Below are 22,913 nucleotides of genomic sequence, written 5' to 3'. Positions count from 1 at the left end.
TTTTTTCAACAATTTTTAAAGAAGATCATCCAAGGAACATTCCTGTTTAGTTTCATCAAAATTGGCCTGATGGTTTAGGAGGAGATGTTGATTAAAGGAAAGTGTGGACGGACGGACGGACGCCGGACGGTGAGCAATCTCAATAGCTCACCCTAGGGCTTTGGCTCAGGTGAGCTAAAAACACCAACTTAAACATAAAATGAATTATAACTGTTACCACGCAAAATTTATATTATTTAATTTGAAGATCCAATGACCTCTCGCGTGATTTCTTATCACCTACTCAGGCCCGTTATGTTTTAGAACAAGCATCATCATATTTTGCAAATTTACTCTAATATATTTATCCTCGTCAGTGATATATTTCTGTGCAATCATCCTTAATGCTAACATAAACATTTAGTATTTTTCGGCGACGCCGTCTAAATTCGTTTTCGTTACCTATGCCACGTGACTTTAGTTTGCAAATCAAAGTACTTGATAACGCATTATAGATAATTTATCAAAATGGAAGATTTATTCAACACTCTGTCTGATTGGACGAGAGTGTCAATTTCTTTCACTCTGTTGATTGTGCTACGCTGAGTGAAATGTAGACAAAGCGTTTATCCTAAACGACGCTGTTCACAGTTTTAAAGCTAAATTTGGCTTAGTATATTTAGCAAGAATATTGATATATCTGAAAATGATAAGTAAGTTTAATTAATATGATAAAAACCTGTTCAAATACCAACATATATCAAATTAAAGAAAGAGCTGAATACGGTCTGCGTATCACATGAATAAGGGTGTGATAAGAGTCTTTTATGTAGAGAAGTGCTTTTTAAAAGATTTTTCTTGTTACAATTGTCGTCTGTATATGAAAAGGTTTCTTGCTTTTGTGACTTATTCAGATTGCATATTAAAATGAGTATTTGTTTGCTTTGATATATTTGTTATAAATTATTTAACTGATTTATTATATATGAATATTTTTCCTTAGTATGGTATGCAAATATTGAATTCGGTTGAAATCTGCTTTATTATATATATGCTATATAATGACTGAATCTCATTACTCTGAAATGAAGGTACGCTGCATAAGTTTATCTATGTGATATGACTATGGTCAAACTTTGCTTATGAAACAGAAATATTGAAATAATTACAATTGTATGTTTTGCTTGACCTTCACTTTTTTATAGGTGTGACGTCATTGTCCAAAGATTCATGAATAGCGAATATGCATTTGTTAAAGCGGGATCAGTTGACCTATTTTAGAAATAAATAAAAATAATAAATAAAAAATCCTTTAATTGATTTTTCTCATGTATTCTAATCAAACTTGATTTGTAGCATCTTTATTAGGCCCACAACCAACTTTGTTCAGCTGGGACATTTAACCCCTTTTAGGGGCTGCTAGAGCTAAAACTAGAAATGCCTTTATACAGCATCTCATGTACAGCTTGGTGGATCTTTGTCATACTTGGTCTGGAGCATCATTATAAGGTCCTCTTCCAAATATATTTATATAGGAACTTGGGCCCTATTAGGGACCACTATAGCTAAAAGTAAATATGCCTTTCTTCGCATTAATCACTAAAATGTAATGGATTTTTATCAAACTCGATGTGTAACAATATCGTAAGGTCTCCTGCTATTTTGTTACAAATGGGGATAGGGACCAATTTAGCTAAAAATATAAACACGTTTAATGACCTTTTCTCATGAACCGCTTCATGAATCTTCATCAAACTACTGCTGTAATTATTCGTCTAAGGATAAACTAAACAAAATTGCAACCCTACGAAACCTTTGCGAAAAATTAAAAGAGAACCATTTAAATTTTTAAAGTGCGGTATTTAGTTTTGCAATTTGAAAAATGCTAGATGAAAGATGAATGTTAGATGAAAAATTCATAAATTTCTTTCCTTATTACAATTCGCCGACCATCATTTTTAATGATATTTCTTGTTTCGTTTTATCATTACTATGGGTTAATAAAACTTTGACAAATATCTACACATTCCTCTCTTGAATAACTTTTTATTACAAGAAGTACTACTGCTGATGATACTGTTGCTTCCACTCCTATTACTGCTACTACTACTAAAATAATTATAATAATAAATACTAATAATGATAGTAATAATAATATATGATAATAACAAAAAAAAAAAAAAACGAATATGTTCTGCCAAAATTGTTCTTGTTTTAAGGTTAAGTGGACATTTCAATAACAAGATACTAGGTAATATATTTTGTAACATTTGTAACATTCACTATTTCAAGAATTGCAGTGATAATGACACTTAGTCTTCTTTCGCAGTTAAATATGAATAATAGATTTTGATTGTGGTACAATATCTGCAAAACGAATGTGTCAATTAGATAAGAATGCATTTCCGAATCAGTGACGCTTATGAGAGTGCTTGTTATTTATGGCGTCAACATAATTGATATTGTATTAGTAAATAGATCAGCAGAGGTTTGAAAGAAAACACTTATTTTATAACACATTGCATTCTTTGACATTGCCATGTACAGCTGACATGTAAAATCAAACAGTATAATAGCTAATAATATAATAAGGGGTTTTCCATTGCAAATGTGTCCGGTAATGAAAAAAACGACTTATGGCGAGATCAGGTTTCATTGGTGAATTTAGCGTCAACATTTTTTTTGTATTTAAGTTGAATTTATTCGTAAATATTTACTGGAAGCATATCCTTCACAAAGAAATGTTACCTTGAAAAGATAATCAATGTCAAGAAGTTAGACACTTGAAGAGCTTACATAAGAGACATCGTTTTGTTTGTAATCTAATTTGTTTTTGTTTTTAAAATGTATACAAATCAATAAAATCCAGCTAAATATACATTACATTTACACAATATATGTGAAGTGTCTTAACGCTTATGAAAATTTTCATATAGGAAAAAAACATTTATAAGTAAAACTCTGACTAAATAATAGTTTTTCAGCCAAAAAGTACGATGTGCAAACTTTCTTGATGATACAGGTTTCGCACACGAAAGATCAATTTGGATTTAAAATATACTTTGTTGTAGTTGCATTGACAGGAATGAATTTATTTTTCATTTTCTCATCATCATGTTGGTTGGAACACATTTTCCTAGTTTCTACCACACTACTATTCCCTTGAACTTGATGCACGGAGAATATGCACGAACGGTTTGCGGATACATACACGTTTTGTTCAGTTCAAGGAAATACAATACTTTTGTTGTGATTGTATATTTCAAGTAGAATGACGTGTGCAAAGTCCACCTGAATGTTTGGTTTCACAAATAAGTATTTTATAAAAATGCATGCTTGTGTATGAAAAATATTTTCCTATAGAAATACCTAGATCCTCGTTAAAACGCAGAAGTGAATAATTATTGATAACAAGTTAGAGCACTTACCATTAGTTTGGCAACAGTTTCAGAGTTTTTATATATCGATATATACACTTACTAACAATGTCCAGATTTGAACTTTTATTATATCTTAGTAAATTTTCAGCAATACAAACAACATTTTATAAGTATAATAATGGCATTTTTAAATCGATGATATAGTCTTACAATACCGTAACACATTTTTCGATTTTTTTAGGACAACTGGATTGTTCGCGTTCTTCCAAATTTTTATTTAATTATCTTCTAACGGTCGTGTTTAAAAACACAAATAATCGTGAAAGTGTCTGAATTTATTTTTTATTCATTTTTAAGAAACTGAAACTTTGCTAGTAGTTGGAAATACATCAAATATACGTCAATATCACAGGCTGATATTCAACTACTGACGAACTATTCATGTACCTGTTTCATACTATAAACACAATGTCATTAAAATTACAAGCAACTGTCAATACAATGTAAGATATTACGTTTGCTTACTTACAGAACAAATGTACACTCTATTGTACAGAAACGTCATTCAAAGAAGTTTGTCTAGCTTTGTTATGAATTTCTTAACATTATAAATAGCTTAAACAATATTGTAAATAGCAAAAATCATATTCTGCGAGATCAATGTAACATGGGTCAACACTTGTCCAAGCGTGCTTTTAATTTAAGTAAGGCAAAACGATTCTCTGGTGTTTTCAAGTACCATCTGCAAATTTGTAACATTGCCACTTTGTTCAAATACATACATAAATTTAAACAAAAAACTCTATGTTGTCGTAAAACACACGGAAATCACAGTTAGGTTTATTAATGTTTACTTGTGTATATGCCTATTTTTCAAATTGCTTTTCAAAGGATTTTATGAAACTCAGTCTAATAACTAGTGTAAGTATACACAAAACGTCCCGCTTGGTAAAGTTTGCAGCGCATCTTCCATCAGAAAAAAACAACAACACATTTCTATGAAGATTAATAGACTCCATTTTTATGCACAGTAAAACAGTTTGGGGCGTGAAGACAGTGTAGACAGGATAATAAATGATGTGAAATGATTTGTATTTCTATGACACAAAGTATTCTGATGAATAAACACTATTATATTTTATGTAGATAAACCAAATAAATATTGTTGTTTCTTGTACATGTATGTAAGTATCATCACATAACACTATTAAATCCAGATTATTAAGAAAATGCGTAGATTTTTTATAGAACTATCTAGTCCTCTATTTTTACAGCTTCGTATTACAAAGGCAACAAACAAATGTATCAGGTTCAGGTCATATTATCATTATGTTGGTACTGCGGGATTGTTTTCATTTGCTCACTATAAATACTACAGATTTCTTCAAATTCAATCATGAAAAATCAAAATCATATATTTTGATGATTACATATCTCTCATTATATATACTTTTTCATGGAACAACTGTCTAAATATGTAGCATAATGAAGTAACTGTTTTTTATTGTTCAATAACTTTTAAGCTGTTGGACCCATCTGTATTGATTTCCTGTCTTAAGAAATTTAAATATCAGGGAGTAGACATGAACTCATTTAGTTCATACTTCGCTTTGTCCGTCTTTGCAACGAAAATCGGGTTTTGTTATTCAATAATGTCTGAGAGACGTGAAAGCAAGATACTTTCGATACTAAAAACGAATACATGTGATTCAGAATATGAAGTGTTTATCTTTGTAGTTTTATCAACGGTGTAATCATTGGTGATTCAAGCGTTTAAGGACAAATATAGTTAACTACATAAGCCCAAGTGTTTTTGTTTACATCGCAAAGATTTTAGCTATTTTCGAATGTTGAAGAACGTACGTATATACATAGAAGAGAATAATCACTAGTTTTTTATTGCCTGTTGTGTTACAAGCCATAAGAAAACACTTAGACCTTACTCCTATAAAATCTTCCTTGTCTTTTTACCTAAATGAACATAAAATCGCTAACATAAAATCGCTAACATAAAATCGCTAAGTCAGTACGATAACCTCTCCTTAAAATCTTAACATGAAAAGTTGTCATAAAAAAACTAATCACTTCCGAGTTTATGCGAACACGCCACATACAATTAGTTTCACGCACTACTTTTATCGTTTGCAACAGGGTCAGTAAACTAACTCCCGACAGAACTGTAATTGATCAGTAACTTTATGTTAGCATATCTGTTTTACATACCTGTTAATGAAAATCAGCTGATTTGTTCTTTAGTTATGGTCTTTACTCAGATATATGTGTTTCATTAGTTATCTACATATACATTAATTTCAAAGGTCTGTGACACCCTCTTGTATTAGATGATATTATGTATTAAATATTTGCTTCATAATAAAAGAAAATGCTTAAGAACAACGTAAACGGTAGGAGATTCTTAAATACATACACACTTTAAGTTACACGGTGCTTTTAATGCTCAAAAAGATATAGCAGTTGTCAAAACAAAGAATACCATAAATTACAATGTTAGAAAACAGTCAATGTTACTTATTCAGTCTAATGCTTCGGTATAGGAGTTGCATCACGGATGATCGAATGCACGCTATGCAAAGCGCTTGAAAAATATTATATGCTCGTACCAGTGTCATAGTGCTAAAATAAATGGTACTAAATTATCCTATTTCCAGCAGAAAGGGAATTTTCAAAGTCATTCACGACCAGTCATATGAAGAGGGCAAAAAATGGTTGCGTCTAATGTGAACATGAAATTTATCTTACAACACCTTTACCTTTATTCTTTAGTTAGTATTTATACACCATCTAAAGTATTTACTTTCATGTAAACTTTTTGAAGACATAATTATTTCATTGTGTAATAACATGCGTTTATAAACTAATGAAACATGATTACGGAAATAAAACGGATAGTTTTGTGATAAAGATTCTGGTAAAGCTCATTCCAGACAGCAAGCGTCTGCATGGTAGACCATATATGTTTCCTATATACTTTTCCCAATTTGCGACAAGAATGATCTAAAAACACACATCGGCGTAAAGCATTGCAAATAAGATATTTCAATTGAAATAAATTCAGTGGTCCTGGCATGAATAACGAAACTACACCCTTCCTGAAAACAAGATCCTCCGGTATTCTCTGGTGGTAGCAGAAATTGTAATGCATGTAGCTGTTAACGAAAATGGATCTTTTAACATTTTGTATAGACGGATATTTTACAATGATGGTTTACTGAACTTGATCTTTAAACCAAACTAAAATACTAAAATAAATATTAAAACTAATTTTTACCCATAGAAATGCATTATCGGCAATGCCTTGGAATTATACCGATGAAACATCTTAGTGATAACTTCCGTTCTGCGTGAAGGTTGATTTCAATTTCCAATTTTTCAATTTCAAATAAAACATTATAGACACTATGAGCTTGTTTTAAGAAATGAAAGGCGTTGTTAGTAATCATCATAGTTGCGTTCTTTTATTTTCATTTGGCTCTTCGAAATAAAACAAACTTCAGAAGTGCTTAATTACAACATTCTTCAGTGTTTTGTAAAAAAAAGATAAACTTCTAAGTATTAAAGGGCAGGTATCAGGTCACTAATACATTCAAAACGCAAATATTTAGCACCTACTACCCTTTATTCTAATGTGCACTTCTATCTGCCAAACTGATGTTGTGATAACTGCCTGGCTTATTGGAAGGAAATAATGTTGCGTTAGAAGCCAAAGCTTGATTCGGAGAAGTACCAAAAATGTTTGTAATTCTACGGTTTTTGAAGAGTGTGATTATGAGTTCACTGTTTCGTGAAAACGATTTGCACTTGGTGCCTTTTTAACGATTTGTTGATATTTTCATGTTCCAAGCAGATATCTTTTATGTCAACATAAAACATTTAAATGGTTCCACCAGACAATAGCGTTTCTGTTCCATTTATATTTACAAAGATTAGAATGCCTGATCAAATACCACTATACCTTTGAGAAGCAACAGTTTCTGCGGTACTTCAACAACTCACAGGGAAAATAATAAACAATTAAAAAATAACAATTTTTGTTTTTAAATAACGAGACGCAAGTTTTGGTTTTTACAAGGGGGCTGTTGAAATTAGAGTTTAGGGGTTTTACAAAACACATGTCAGCAAGTTCGAAAAGGTAGTGATTTGGTCTCATTTTGCAGTTTTACTATGTTAACTAATGAGCATTTTGTAAAAATGCACATGCCTCTATGATGGCCAATCGGAGGAAAGAAAATTTGTAATTTTGTATGAAGTGACCTTGACCTTTGACCTTAAACCAAATGACATCAACAACATCAACTACGATCTTCTAATTACTACAAGCATATATCCTATGATGATTGGCATTCAAAGCATTTATTTAAACATTCTAAAAAGATTAGAATGCCTGATCAAATACCACTATACCTTTGAGAAGCAACAGTTTCTGTGATATTTTACCAATTCACAGGGAAAATAGGTGCAATTCATGTTTTTAAATTACGAGACGTAAGTTTTTGGTTTTTACATGGGGACAGTTGAAATAAGCGTTTAAGCTTTAGCCTGCTGGCTGCAAATGATTCTACCTTTGCGACCAGTGCAGGCTCTCATCTTGGTCTGCACTGTTCGCTATTCAGTCAGTTAATTTTCAGTGATCGCCCCTTTGAATAATAAGCGGTAATGTCCAAATTTAATGACGGACTAGTCCATTTTACAAATTTAGCAGGGTAAGGGTTAAGTGTTTCCAAATCTGATTAGATTAGAATTTTTGAAAAAGATTTCAGTTTTATTGGTCAATGAAAAACTATACCATTCTGAGATTTGGTAAAGATAGAAAAGATAGAAAACAGATTTGGATTTCCAAGTGATAACATTGTGGTTTTCCACTAGCAAATAATTTGATAATGTTTTAAATATTTGGTACTTTAGTTTAGTCAGGATAAGCTTTGACAAACTTGTTTATTTATTTCATTGTGTGGTTCTCCACTGAGAATGTAACATTAAAAGTATACAACAGTACAGTGTCACTGATTGATTTCACATGTTAAAAAGTACTTATGCCAAGTTAGAACTGCTATATTCAAATTTTCTTCTGATATAATTGTCTTAAAAAAATACAAGTTCTATCATATGGATGTTCAACCTATGTTTCAAATAAGAATGTTGCACATAATTGAAAAAAAAAAACAACAACAAAACTGCAGGGCGGAGAGTGTCATACCTAAAGGTCTACGCCTGAAGCTGAATGTGAATGTGGGAAACGATAGATATAGTGCCGAGAAACAATTAACAGCCTCTTGGTGAAGGTAAGCGGAGAAATTTGTGACAGGGTACGTGACTGTCAACAGCAGCGAGCTCAGGAGATTGGCAGGCAGATGGAAACTCTGAGAAGTGAGTTAAAAAATAAGATGAGCGATGATAAACTTTTTAACGTTCATGAAAAAATCCACCACCGGATAGAACAGAAAAAGGCGTTATCGTCAGTCAACATGAAAAGAAGCTGTCTCATTTGATTGACAATAGAAACAAAAATCGCACGTCTAATAACAATAAAGATGAGATTCGTGTTGAACTACAATCTAATAGCACATCAAAACGGAGACACAATGGAAAGAAGACCGAAACAAAATCAACCAAAACCAACAAAAATACTTTCGGCAGAAGAACTAGCAACCAGATTTCGAAAGCTAACGATGAATCTACTCTTCAAATGTCAAAAAACATGAAAACCCCGGGCCCACAGGAAACCTACGCAGAGGCCGTGAAAACCGGGGCAACACTGCAGGAGGACGTGAAGACCGGGACAACACTGCAGGAGACAGTACAGAACCTAGTGAAGGCAGTTACGAGTGTGGCAGCACTGCTGGAGGGAAGGGCCGACACGGCAGAAAACGACAAAGGCGCTTCATCCGGGCCCCGGACAAAAAATCCTGGAGAAAAACGAAACGGCGGTTACAGAAAATACGGAAAGGAAAGGAGACAGTATTAAACTTATCGAGTAAAAAACTTACAGACGATGACTACATACTTCTAGGTAAGGGGTTAAAATTTTGCCCGAAATCTAACTCGCATGATAAGCTTAAATTAGCAGAAAACATTTTTAAATTCAATCGCAGGCTTCGTCTAAAGGAATATTTTGCTTCAAAAATAATAAATGACAGCGAATGCGAGAGCGATGATAACAATGCAGATACAGATAATTATCATGGTCTTCCATTCTACAATAAGTCTCAGTCATCTTTTACTCCTCCAGCTGGTCGCGATATGTACTTAGACTTTTATATAACAGCTGTTACTGAAGAAATATTACAGAATTGTAACAAGAAAAGACGATATAGTAATCTTTCAAAAACTGAATTAGATTCGCTCAGAAAATTATCTCAAGATGAATCAATTGTTATCAAGAAAGCTGACAAATCTAATACAATTGTTATAATGAATACGGAGGATTACAAGAAAGAGATTCTGAGGCAACTTAGTGATGGTAAATATTATGAAAAACTTAAACAAGATCGTAAAGAGGATGTTCTTAAGAATATATCTACATGTATTGAAAGTATAGAAGAGACAAATAGTAATGTAACTAAGGAATTTGACATGTTTCGAGTGTCTGTTAGAACTCCGGTATTTTACGGGCTGCCGAAAAAACACAAGACTCCCGACAGCAATCTACCGCTAAATTATCCCGGGCGACCCATTGTGTCGGCATGCAGCTCGCCCACGGAGAACATTTCAAAATATCTTGATAATATACTCAAACCGCACATGATAAACTTACCGTCTTATATTAAAGACAAAACTGACTTTATTGAAAAGATTAAAAGTTTCAAATTCAAGAGTAAGGCTACTTATTTAGTGACACTAGATGTTTCTTCTCTATACACAAACATACCGCACAGCGACGGAATAGACGCATGTAAATATTTTTTGGACGAGCATTGCCATGGAAGATTGAAAAGTGACGTATCGCAAAACTCATTAAACTTGTTCTGCAAAATAATTATTTCAAATTTGATGAAGATTTTTATCTCCAAAAAATGGGTACTGCGATGGGCAGCTCAATGGCACCATCATACGCATCGTTATTTATGGGAAAATTTGAACAAGACTTCCTTAGAAATCGAGATCTACAACCGACACTTTGGCTGCGTTCCCTGGATGATATTTTTATGGTGTGGGATCATTCCTTGGAAGAACTAGAACTTTTCATCAGAGAGTTAAACAGTTTTCATCCTGACATAAAGTTTACGCATACTATTTCACAAGATTCGCTCTCGTTTCTAGATGTAAATATATCCAAGGGAGAGAATTTATGTGTCGAAACTAACATATATGTGAAAGAAACTAATAACCACCAGTACTTGGACTATACATCATGTCATCCCAAACAATGTAAGAACGGTATTCCGTATAGTCAAGCAAAACGCTATAGACGTATAATATCAGATGATGACAAGTTCAAACATTCATTATCACAGCTTCGTGAATTCTTCGTTGACAGAGGTTACCCACATGATGTGTTAGACCGTGCCTTCCAAAAAGTAGTCAATATATCTCAGCAAGATGCTTTACAGACTCAAGTTGGGGACAAAAATAGTGTAATTCCTTTTACTATTGTGTATGATCCAGCACTTCCACGTATTGGTAACACTATTAATAAATACTGGAGTATTTTGAACCTATCAAAAAGCTTTACAACTAAATCCGTTTATGAGAACTGTAAACCTGTTGTTGCCTATAGACGTCCGAAAAATTTACAAGATACTATTTGGTAAGTTCAGAGTTCAATAAGCAAAGTGATAAACTTTATCTCTCACAGAGATGTAATGGTAGCCGATGTTCGCATTGTACCAATATCGAAACAGGTTCAGAATTTACCAGTCAAATGACTGGTCAATCATACAGTTTACATCATAACGTAAACTGTAAAAGTAACTGTGTAATTTATTTGATTACTTGCAAAAAATGTGACAAACAGTATGTGGGACAAACTAAGCAACCTGTATCAAAACGCATGAACAGTCACCGATTTGATATTAATAGTTTTACTGACCCTACTTTTTCCTCAATGGTTGCATCACATTTCAATTTACGAGATCATTGCTTAAAGGACTTTTCTTTTATGCCTATTGATGTTGTAAGAAATGACATTGATCGTCTCTGCAAAGAAACAGTGTGGATACATAAACTGAAAACGCTCTATCCAGATGGTTTAAATTCTAAAGTTTTATTTGATATTAATTGACCAATTAACTAATTGTATTGATCTACATATATAGATATGTAATGCCGAGTATATCGTTGTTTTTTCCTATTTCTGTTTTTTATATACATAAGTATAGGAAATTTTGTATAAACACTATCCGACAATTTACTCGGTATGTTTGTTAAATCCGTTTAAAGGAACGTTATTTTTAATTAATTTAACATTGTAAATAATGTAGATCTAAACTTTGTATACATTTTACCGCCTTTTTACGCGACGTTGTTTAACGACGTCACGTCCGTTGTTTTTATTGTTATTCTTCCCTGAGGAAGGCTTAACGCCGAAACGTTGGAAGTTAATAATTATCTATGAACAAACGCTACACGTGTTGTTGTTGATTTTTCTTATTTATTTGCACATAATTGACTAATAATAAGTACACATATCTATGCTAAGCTTAAGCAGAATGTACCATCCAAAACGTATTTAAGTCCAAACACGTGTATAAAATTGATGTTTACTACAAACAGCTGTTTCAATCCTAGGAACTAATACTGTTATCTCATAAACTGTTGGTTTCCAAACCTGATCTCACACACAACAGTCTTAAATTACCAGCTTAAGCTGCGACTGAATATATAGTACGAAGACCCTGCAAGCATGAGCCGAAGCTGTATAGTTATGAGAAACAGACACGTATATTTGCTTTGCTTATTTTCTAATGATAATATTGACTACTATTTTCTTCTTATACTTTGTAATGTACAGTCGTCAAATTCTGTTGACGGTTACAGATTGGAACGCTATTTACCTATGCTCTTACACAGTCTACAATATGCACCCCTTAAAATCCGCTGATGATTGCAGATTGCATCATTGCATTCGTCAAAAATTCCGTGCTCGGTTGCAGATTGCAACGCTGTGTAAACGTATGCCACACTGTACTTTGGCCAAAAAGGATAAACACAGCAAGCACCCGTTTAGTAACTTAAGGGATAAGTTTCTGTTTACTTCTCAACCTGCAAACAGTTTTGACTAATAACATGCACTTAAAATGCATATAAAGTATACATTAAGGTAATTAATTGAATATTTAAAAAAAATAACTTACCAAATACAAATTATTCTGACAGCTTGCAAGACCATAAACTGTTCTGAAGAACCTAAAAACATAAATTGAAAAGGTTTATTTCAACAATAGTATGCGATTGCTTTGATTTGATGTACACCTTACCCTGTAGCATTATTCCATAGATAAAGTATTAAAATGCTAGTTATAGTATAAAGCAACGTAAATGCTGTTCCCATTGTTTTTTCCGTACCAGATATTTTTGTAAAAAGGAAAAAAGACATTTGAAAATAGTTTAAACAGGTATTTTTAATTTTACTCTAAGTTACTTGCATCAGTAACGACAAGAGTACGGCTTGTCATTCTTGAACCATAAAAGGTATAACAGATTTTGATTTTCGTAAGTGCTCAATACGTCACAATAGAATATCTCAAAAAGAAGCAGTGAAACTTTTTTAAGAGCTAGTTGTTTAAGGGCGGTACTCTCAATAACGTGGGATTAATACAACGCAATTATCTTTGATATATTACTCTTTATGTTGGGATAGATTTTCATTAACAAATAATATTTTAATATTTAAAAAATCAAAAATATTAAAAATCAAACATAATATACAATTGCCTAAATTGAATGGTTTACTCTCCAACGTACGGAATTCCCGCCATGCTTTTGTGTCTATAAGTTAAGAGACAGAGGCGGCATAATAAACTGAAAAAAACTTTAGGTTTATTACGACAAAAGGAAAAGGAATAAATTTTTTGGTGTATGATGTTAGAATGGTAAAGTAGCTGTAGCTTTTTCAGCTATTAAAACTTAAGCATTTTCATAAGCTTTTCAAGTTAGCAAGGAAAAAATATATATAACACCGCCTGCTTACATACCGAGTTGGTTACTCAAATTTCCACGTATACCAATAAAAGAACTGTGGTTAAAATATTGCTAACAGACAACTTAAGCAAGTACACGACAAGGAAATTCACTCTGCAATTGAAAATTCATGAAATGGTTCTCATAAAGACTGCAGACTTAATATTATAAAGAAAATATTGCAGTCTGCTGACGTTGCGGGAATTTCATATTACTTTTCATCAGACACAATCTACGCTAAAAATATCAATGTCCCGTGTGACAGTGAAATTTCACAATCAATTTCAGAATTTTTCAATCGTCTGCTTTCTAGAAAGACTTCCGCGTCTATTTGAATACTGAGACACATGTAAAAGACCTTTTATCAAATATAAATAGATTAATAACATGGCTTAAAATGATTTACATAAAAAGCGAAAACAAATTACGGAAAAGCTATACAGAATCGGGCGAATAACTAAGATTTATGTTACCATTTGCTGCAGGCTCGGTTTAATTGTGCCAGTACATGGCCGGTAGTGCAAATGCAAGCTACCGCCCACGCCCTCTGGCCCTGGGTTGAGCAAAACTCAACACTTACACATGTAATAAGTACCAGAATACAATTTAGAGATATCCGTTGATGTATCAAATCGAAAAAATACTAATTTACTTGCTGAAGATATTTTCGATCAGTTTCTGAATTGCAAGATTGCTTTGGTTCCCTTTGAATTAGTAAATGAAAATAACCGGGTATTTTAAGTCACTCTCTAGCACTTTGTTACAACAGCTGGGAATGTAGGAATACTTACATGATTGTGTAAAATCATTGATAAACATGTTATTATCTGATATCTTTGCAAACGCCATCAAAACTCACTGACCATCCAAATTAAAAGCATATTTATAGCATTTTTAGGCTGACAGATTAGAGAATGGGAACGCACTTAACTTAAAACGACAACACAAACCATTTTTATGTGTCTTTATGGAGTGGGGTGAGATTAAAGGGTGAAGGGAGTGGAGCTTGAAGGGAGTCGTTGCTTATTTGGTTTGAATGACTCACCTCTGTTAGGAAACAAGCTTATGGTTTAACAATAGCATGTTAGTTCAGTGAAAGGAGACAACCTCCTGTGTTCACAATGCCTTTCAATGATAATTATTTTCTGCTATGTTACTTAATATTTAAACCTTTGGCAAATGAATGAGAAACAATAATCAAAGATAATCAAAATTAGGATTTATCAAGAAGACACGTTTCATGTTTATTTCAAAAATGTGGGATAAGAGAGTAAATAGACTTGAGAGGCAACATGCAGCATTATACAAAACATATCAAACCGTACAGACATAAAACACATTGAAATAGAAGCAACGTTATAGAACTGCAATAACCTTTGTAAAGGGAAATTGGAGAATTAAACGGGTTTTTGACATGTCAACCTCATAACTTAATCTCAGTTCTATTTTAAAGACGAGAAGGAGCCAGCCAACACTGTTTGACAAAATATCTGGCTAAAACTCTTGCTGAATAGAATTAAACATAGCTTTAGGTCAGTCTGACGAATCAGTACAAAAAACATTCAATATCTTACCTGAAATCAGAGCACCAATATCTTAATTTAAAATATAAACTGTCTCCGCCTGTTATGTATTAGAAGAAAATGGATCTGATAATTAAACAAACTATAAGTTCAGAACCATAAATTCTTTTCTTAAATGGCATCTCTATAATTACAGAATACATTTATATATTCGTTACAGCAGACATTTATCATTTAGCTTAATGGTTTCGAAAATAGCGTTAATAATGACAAGTTCTCTCTTTTGTTGTAAAATGTAGATTATAGATTTTGATTTTGATGCAATATCTGGCACCTCACAAACGATAATGTCAATTAGTCAAGAATTTATTTCAGAAGCAGTAACAATTATTAGTGCTGCTTATTTATTGTATTTACAGTATTGAAAATAAAGAAAATTTATAGGATATATAGCCTTTTGTAGAATGGCAATCATTGTTACTATTTACAAAAATATTTGAATACAATATATCTGGATAGTTTATATCACCAATTACTTTGAGTTACTTCAGACTTTGGCAAAGTTTGTCCAAGTGTCAAGCAATAAAGGAAGGATGTTATCCGGCATTATCTGATTCGGGGAACTCGGCGTCAATAAATTTGTTCTTAAGAATAATGAATTTGTACTCATTTAGATCTGGAATTAGATCCTCCACAAGACAAAAGATACTGTAAAGTTAATAAAATATCTAAAAGACAGACTAAAAGCGACAGTTAAAGAGTTTACGTATGAAACTCGTTGCATGTTGCATGACTTAAGCAGAGCAGATTCCTTCCTGTATTTGTTCTTACTATGATAAAGTTATAAGCAGATTCCTAATTTGAATTAGATCATGAACAGATTTCGCATGAGTCAGTGCAATTTTGTTATAAGAAGACTTGGCATCAAATATCATGGCATTGGTATATTTTCTAAACAATCGTCGTTAAAAGCTTATGAGACGCAAATCTTTAATCTACAGTGACATGAGAAATACATTATTCTAGTGGAACAATTTAATTTCAATGACATTTAAATGTAAACAATGCAAGTATTTTAGTCGTTTTTATGCTCATATAACACAGATGCACATGACCTCATGTGAAAGATTAAATGTTTGACTCTATTTGTTAAAGCTATTCTTGATTTTGCAAGGGATATGACTAGTCTAAGACTGGTTTAAAGAAATGCATTTTAGATTTAATTACGTCGATTTAATATAAAGGAATAAGGTCAATAATTCGGTCAAAAAATATGTTTCCACTCTATAATCGAAACAAGTCTTAAGTAAATAGATCCTAATACTTCCAATTCGTGTAAAATACTTGCTTTAATCACACAGCTTTCATGTTAATACACCAAATGCAAGTTTTACAGATCGAATCTGAAAGAAAGTATTTAATATGCATAAAAGATGAAATATCCGTCTTTTTATGTTTATATTTTACCATTGACTGGCACTTCACTTAGGATTTATTTAACCCTCTATCCCCTAATTGCCTAATTTGTGACAGAACTTTCATGAAAAGTAGATGTCGAAAAAGTGTGAAGTTCTATAAAGATATATAAGTTAGATCAGAAGTTGCTTTGCATTATATGAAACAATGAAGACTTTGAATATAATAGTATTTCACTGGTTGTAGATGATAAAAAAAAGGTTTCAAGGGTAACTGTTTCTGGTGATAACGAGGCTCTGCTTAGTATGTTGAAAAAGATAGTGAAACCATCTTTGAACGGTCAATAACCTTTGTAAAGGAAATTTGGGATTTTCCGTGTTTGGGTTATGCCAAACTCACATTACAGCTATTTTCAACTAGTTAGACAAAACTTTTTAAAACAAAATAAAACCCACCGAGATAAACTTCAACATTATTATAAGAATGTAGGCATATACGAAATAAATATACTGTCATGTAGAAAATCCCGGAAAATTGTGACGGTAAAAATATAAGCAATAGTAAATAACCCCAAGAATTTTGACATTTACGAATTTATACCTTCGTAACGGCAGAGATATCGTAGTTCTTTTTTATTTACTTAGATATTAACGTTTAGAAGCATGTGCCGAGTAATAGCCTGTTCTCTAACATAATTCTAAATGAATGTACCTAACTGGTAAGATTAAGTCTCATTTTTTTTTTGTAAATTATCTTCTTACTGTAGTTTTTCATTTAGACAATAATCGTAAAGGAGTCGGATGTTCACAAATTGCCGTTGATTATTTTAGAACAAAAGTACTCCAAAAACGGAAACGAAAGTTGCTCGCAGCTGAAAATTAATTGAAAATACGTCATTATCCCAGTACATGTGTACTGATGGCTTTATGTACTTGTATCTGTTGTCATCGTGATCATGAGTCACTTCGAAAATACAAATAAAACATAACATTGTCCAGTTTGTATATGCAAAACATTCCAAGCTTATCTGAAAACTATATTTACGGAAATTGTATTCAGGTAGATTGCGCAACATTGGCCAAAGCTAGTATTCAAAGTACTATTAAAACAAAACGGATCTGCAGTGAAATCAAATATCATAATACGGATGAAATTGCGAACTTGTTTAATTAAATGCATACCAAAAAGTACTATGTAATAATAATAACAATGAAATAGCAGTAATCTTTTTTAATGTTTGTATGTGCTTCTGCTGTCAGCATTTTTTTTCCAAATCAGAGTACCTATCAGCTTTAAAAGTTGATATTTAACACAGTCTAACAGCACGAGAATGCTGAGAAAAAACATACTTGTACCTAATGTATCCAAATGTAGTGCATTTCCAAGTGTGTGTGTGTGTGTGTGTGTGTGTGTGTGTGCGCGCGCACGTGTGTGTATGTGTCTGTGCCTGTGTGTATGGATAATGATACAAAAGCATTTCTTATTGTTAAATAACTTTTGGCCTATACGCATTTGTATTGATTTCCTGTCCTTAGAAATGTCAGAGACTAGACATGAAATTATGTGGTTTATTTCCCGTCACTTTATCCTTTTAATAAACGTGTCTCAATGGAAATCTCTATATGAGCCGCACCATGAGAAAACCAACATAGTGGCTTTGCGACCAGCATGGATCCAGACCAGCCTGCGTATCCGCGCAATCTGGTCAGGATCTATCCTGCTCGCTAACAGTATCTCTAATTACAATAGTTTTTGAAAGCGAACTGCATAGATCCTGACCAGACTGCGTGGATTATTAGCTTTACAGTAGCTTTTCTCTTCTGGAGGATCTGATTTCAGATCTAAACGAGTACAGATTCATTATTCTTTAGAAAAAAAATGTTGACGCCGAGTTCCCCGAATCAGATAATGCCGGTTAACATCCTTGCTTTATTGCTAGACACTCGGACAAACTTTGCCAAAGTCTGAAGTAACTCAAAGTAATTAGTGATATAAACTATCAAGATATGTTGTTTTCAAATATTGTTTGTAAATATTAACAATAGGTTGCCATTCTACAGAAGGATGAAAATGTTGCCTATAAATTTTCTTTATTTTCAATACTGTAAATACAATAAATAAACACACTATGTTGGTTTTCTCATGGAGCGGCTCATTTATTTTTTAATAACGTCGTAAGTGATTTGGACAAAAATTACGTTCGATGTTAAATACGAGAGTATTAATGTCTTATTCTAAAGGTTTCTTTTATCTTTAAGAAGCCTACGCGGTGTTATTTCTGCTTGTGTAAGCATTTAAGAACAACACACGTTCAAGCAATATACTAGTTCAAAAGTATTTTTTTCTTCAGATTTTCCCTAGCTATTTTTATATATATGTATAGCATACGACACAAAATAAAAATACATCGGTAGTTTTCCGGTAAGTTGTGTAGCCAGCCAAAAGAAAACCATTTGTGCTTCCTTTTATAAATTCAATGATTTTTTTGATAGACATCTGCTTTTCTGTTAAAAGTCGATTGATTATATTAAATTTGCAGCTAGCATAAAACAACGTATTTATTTCATTTGAATTAATATACAAGTTAATTCTGAAAACATAAATGTTTACGGAGAACGATGTAGGACAAGTGTCATTGTATAAATTTTTATGAAATAATAAAATCAAACATACTAGGTGCTTGACAGCTAATTTTGTTAATAAATCAGTGCCACAGAAAAGTGAATAAGGAGCTATCTTTAAATAATGATTTGACAAATATTTACACAAAATGTTGTCCTTCTGAGGAATTTTTCGTTTCATTTCTATTTGCCACCCAATACAAGTAACTGAACAACACACGTCAAATGTATGATTAAATCCTACGAATGTTAAGGTTTGCTGGTCATATTTTTCATTTAGGCATCTAATATTTCTTATGCATTATGATGTATATAAGGCTTTCATAGTGAGGATTTCTTTATCAGATAGAGATCTGACTATACAAGTATTCCGCTAGTATCAAATATTAGTTGCAGTTACAATTCAAGTTAATGTTTTCTTCAAGATTTGCATCACGACTATTCTAATGTAAAACTTGTAAGCTTAATATGTTGATTTTTAAAACGACTAGGTAATTTCGTTAATACAATCTTCACTCTTAAAACTCTAAAATTGGCGCGGTCTGTTGGTGTAAATGTAATAATTATGCTTGTAAATGAGTCTCAGTGCTGCTATATAAGTTATCTCATCCGTGTAAGGCTATTCTTTGTGAATTGCTTGCAATGTTCTGAATTTTGACTCACATTAAAAACGTAATTGAAATGATTTCTATCTACAGGAAAGCTCACAGCTTTTGACATGTCTTATTAAATACAAATTTGACGTGTCTTATTATTAATAAAAAAAATGCTAAACTGCATTTGGAAATTGCCATAAGAATAATTGCCAATTTGTCATAAGAAGTGATGTTATTCAAGATAAATTAGCAAAAAATGCGCGAAACCAGTCAGTTAGAATGTGCAATCATGTATTACATCACTTGAACCGTTTGAAAAATAAAGGCATTCCAGGCAAATAGTTCTATGAGAAATAAATGGAATCATAAAATGAATAAAACGTTATTACGTATTGAATTCCAGTGGGTTTTTTTTTTTATAAATATTGATGCTCTATCTTGATCAAGACAACGCGACACCGTTTATATTGCAGATTGCATATTTGAAACGTCGTAATGTTTCTTTTCTTATTTAAAAAAAATCCCTCCTGGGATGACTTAAACAAGCCAAGATGTATGTTTTAGAAAAAAAACGAAAAAAAAACAACAAAGACAACGACAACGAAAAACAACAACAACAAAAACTCCCAAAAAACAAGAAAACAGAGGAGTGGAATGTTATGATTGCGTATTTTAGACCAATTTTAATTTTATTCCTTACATGTCCAATTTGACTGACATCTGTCCAAAAATCGAATTAGTATCAATTTCTAGATTCATGGCATCTAATATCAAGCTGTGTTGTGCTGTGATTAAGTTTGACACCCTTTATTGTCACAACATGGAAATATATTGTAGTGAAATATTAATAATGTAGCTTTTTGCCTCTACTTATTGGCATGCTATAAGTTTAAGAAACAAAGAGTATGTATTGGAAGAGCATTTAGACGCAGCTGTGGTTTTAGACCGTTACCAGGTTCTACTCGAGCAAAGAAACACCTTAGTTTGTTTGTGTTTGACATTCAGAGTTTTAGGCCACTCAATTGTCAAACCAGAACATACTGCTAGATGTAAAAAGGTAGAACAGGTCGAGAAAAAGTACCATTGAAGTTTATCGCAACCTTTCTAGTACTAGTTGAAGTGTTAAAAATGTTGTCTTAACACGTTGTTGTTATAGATGCCTGGTCGTTTTGGAAAGTGGAGTCCGTTCTATTATTCTGTATAAAGAATTCCGTGTAAGACGGTGCTAGGAGACGTCATGGGTGTTGAACATTTCACAATCGTTCATGATCCAAACATACTATTATGTTGTTGTTTTTTTTGTTATACTCGTATCAAAAACAATTTCCAATTATGTGAATGTGCAACATTCCTTCATTTCCTTTATTTGTTGCTTACAAATATTTTGTATCACTCTGTGTGTTTTGTTTATAGCAGGTAAGATGTAATATAGTTGTGCAGAGGATCATTGCAAGTCTCACTTATATACCATGAAACATGACACTCCATCTTTTATGCATAAAAGCGTGGGTTGTCAATTTTCGCGATGTCGTTATTGTATAAGGCACTGTTGGGATCCCATTAAAACTGCATGTACTATTATCAGGTTTGATTAACTCTGATAATGAATTATTGATCGTAGTGCATTGTTTGAAATGCGATACCTTGTGGACTGTACAATTGTAAATGTTTTAACGTTTATAATTATAACTTTAGTTAATGGATACATTTGAACTGTATTTGGGTTTTGTAATTTAAATATCAATTTAAAAATGTAACAATCAATTGCCTATTTCTTCATGAATGATTTATCCGCTTTTGTTTTTTTTTTTTTTTTTTTTTGTTTGGTTTTGTTAGTTTTTTTAATACTTCAAAGCAAATCACGTTTGCTTACTTATACGAAAGTGGTAGTGTTTTGACATAGAAATAGCGATAACTGAGAAAACAGACCATTGTAGTAATCTAAAGTTTTTCTGAAATCTATACCTTCTCATGAAAAGAATTTTTCTACTAATTTGCTTTGATTTGTTCTTTGCTTCTAAAAGATCTTCTTCGTGTAGCTGTAATTAACAGTCAAAACAGCAGCATTTAAGTACAGGGTAGCTTGAAAAACTGTCTGTTCTTGCATCCAAATATCTTCTTACAGATTTTATTCTGATATAACATCGATATACATTATTTTCTATGGCAAGTCAAATCAAATCCACACCAGTAAAATTTTACTTGTCGGAGATATTTTCCATTTAACACGGTCAGTATCTGACTGGTGGGACTGAATAATTTTCTATCTTCAATTCCCTTGAACTTAGGAAATAAAGACGAAGCACGAACGGTGGGGAGATATTTACAATTGTTCTGTGTATCTGCTGATTTGTCACGCAAAGAAATATAACATCTTTGTAGATATGCCTATATGATCGAGTCTGATTGTGTTTAATATACAGGATTGATTTACAAAGTTGCATAAGCAGAATTGATTTACAAAGTATATTCAATCAAATCGGAGTTACAATGGTTTTAGTTTACAGTAACTTTATTTCCAACTGTATAGCAAAAAGCTGCAAAATTTTCTAACATATCTTACCAGTTTACGCGCGCATGTGCGTGCGTGCGTTCGTGCGTGTGTGTGTGCGTTGCGGATGGAGGGACGTTTTTCTTTTCAGCTTATATTGATTTTATATAAATATTTCATTTTTTACCTTTTTATGTGTGCATACGTGCATGCGTGCGTGCGTGCGGATGGTGTAGTAGTGTTTATTGATTCTTTTATCATCCAACGGTTTGGTGAAAAGTTACACTTAAATGACCTATCATATTCTTCTCCGCATTATTTTAGATGAAGTCGTCAGATGTGTTACACAACCTAAAACCTTCATTATAAGGATTGGCGCAGGTGGCAAGAACATTCTATGAATGCCGAAGTAGTATTTGTATATAAAATAAAACTGTCTAACCTATTATTGTTTCGATGTTAACAAACACTTAAGTGCATTTATTACGAAGACAACAACTGCTTCGATTGGACACTCGTAGATTGTTTTGCCCTTAGAATAAAAGACCCAATTAACAACAATGTCTTGTGTATTTATACGTCTGTTTCAAATCAGACAAATAAACACATGCAATCTATAACATTTCATTTTGTCAAATTCATTAGCAGCAAACCACTTGACCATTTTTAACTTTCTTTTTATCGTATGTAGATAAAATACAACCAAAACAATGAATATATAAACTATTTTCAAAAAGAATTTCAATGAATCCAGCAGATAAAATATTGCC

The 22,913-nt window shown here is 32.5% G+C and overlaps 1 protein-coding gene across 2 annotated transcripts in view; it reads right to left on the bottom strand.

Moving 5' to 3' along the window:
• Positions 1 to 22,913, bottom strand: part of LOC123551524 (cubilin-like) — a 201,932-nt gene that overhangs the window by 91,417 nt on the left and 87,602 nt on the right. For both annotated transcript variants that reach the window (XM_053541005.1, XM_053541007.1), the window contains exon 2: positions 12,671 to 12,722. The gene's annotated coding sequence lies outside the window, so the exon portion shown is untranslated. The remainder of the gene's footprint in view (positions 1 to 12,670; positions 12,723 to 22,913) is intronic.

The sequence above is a fragment of the Mercenaria mercenaria genome, chromosome 4 (assembly GCF_021730395.1).
Source record: "Mercenaria mercenaria strain notata chromosome 4, MADL_Memer_1, whole genome shotgun sequence".
In the NCBI taxonomy this organism is placed as follows: Eukaryota; Metazoa; Mollusca; class Bivalvia; order Venerida; family Veneridae; genus Mercenaria; species Mercenaria mercenaria.
This window is presented reverse-complemented; position numbering and strand designations above follow the sequence as displayed.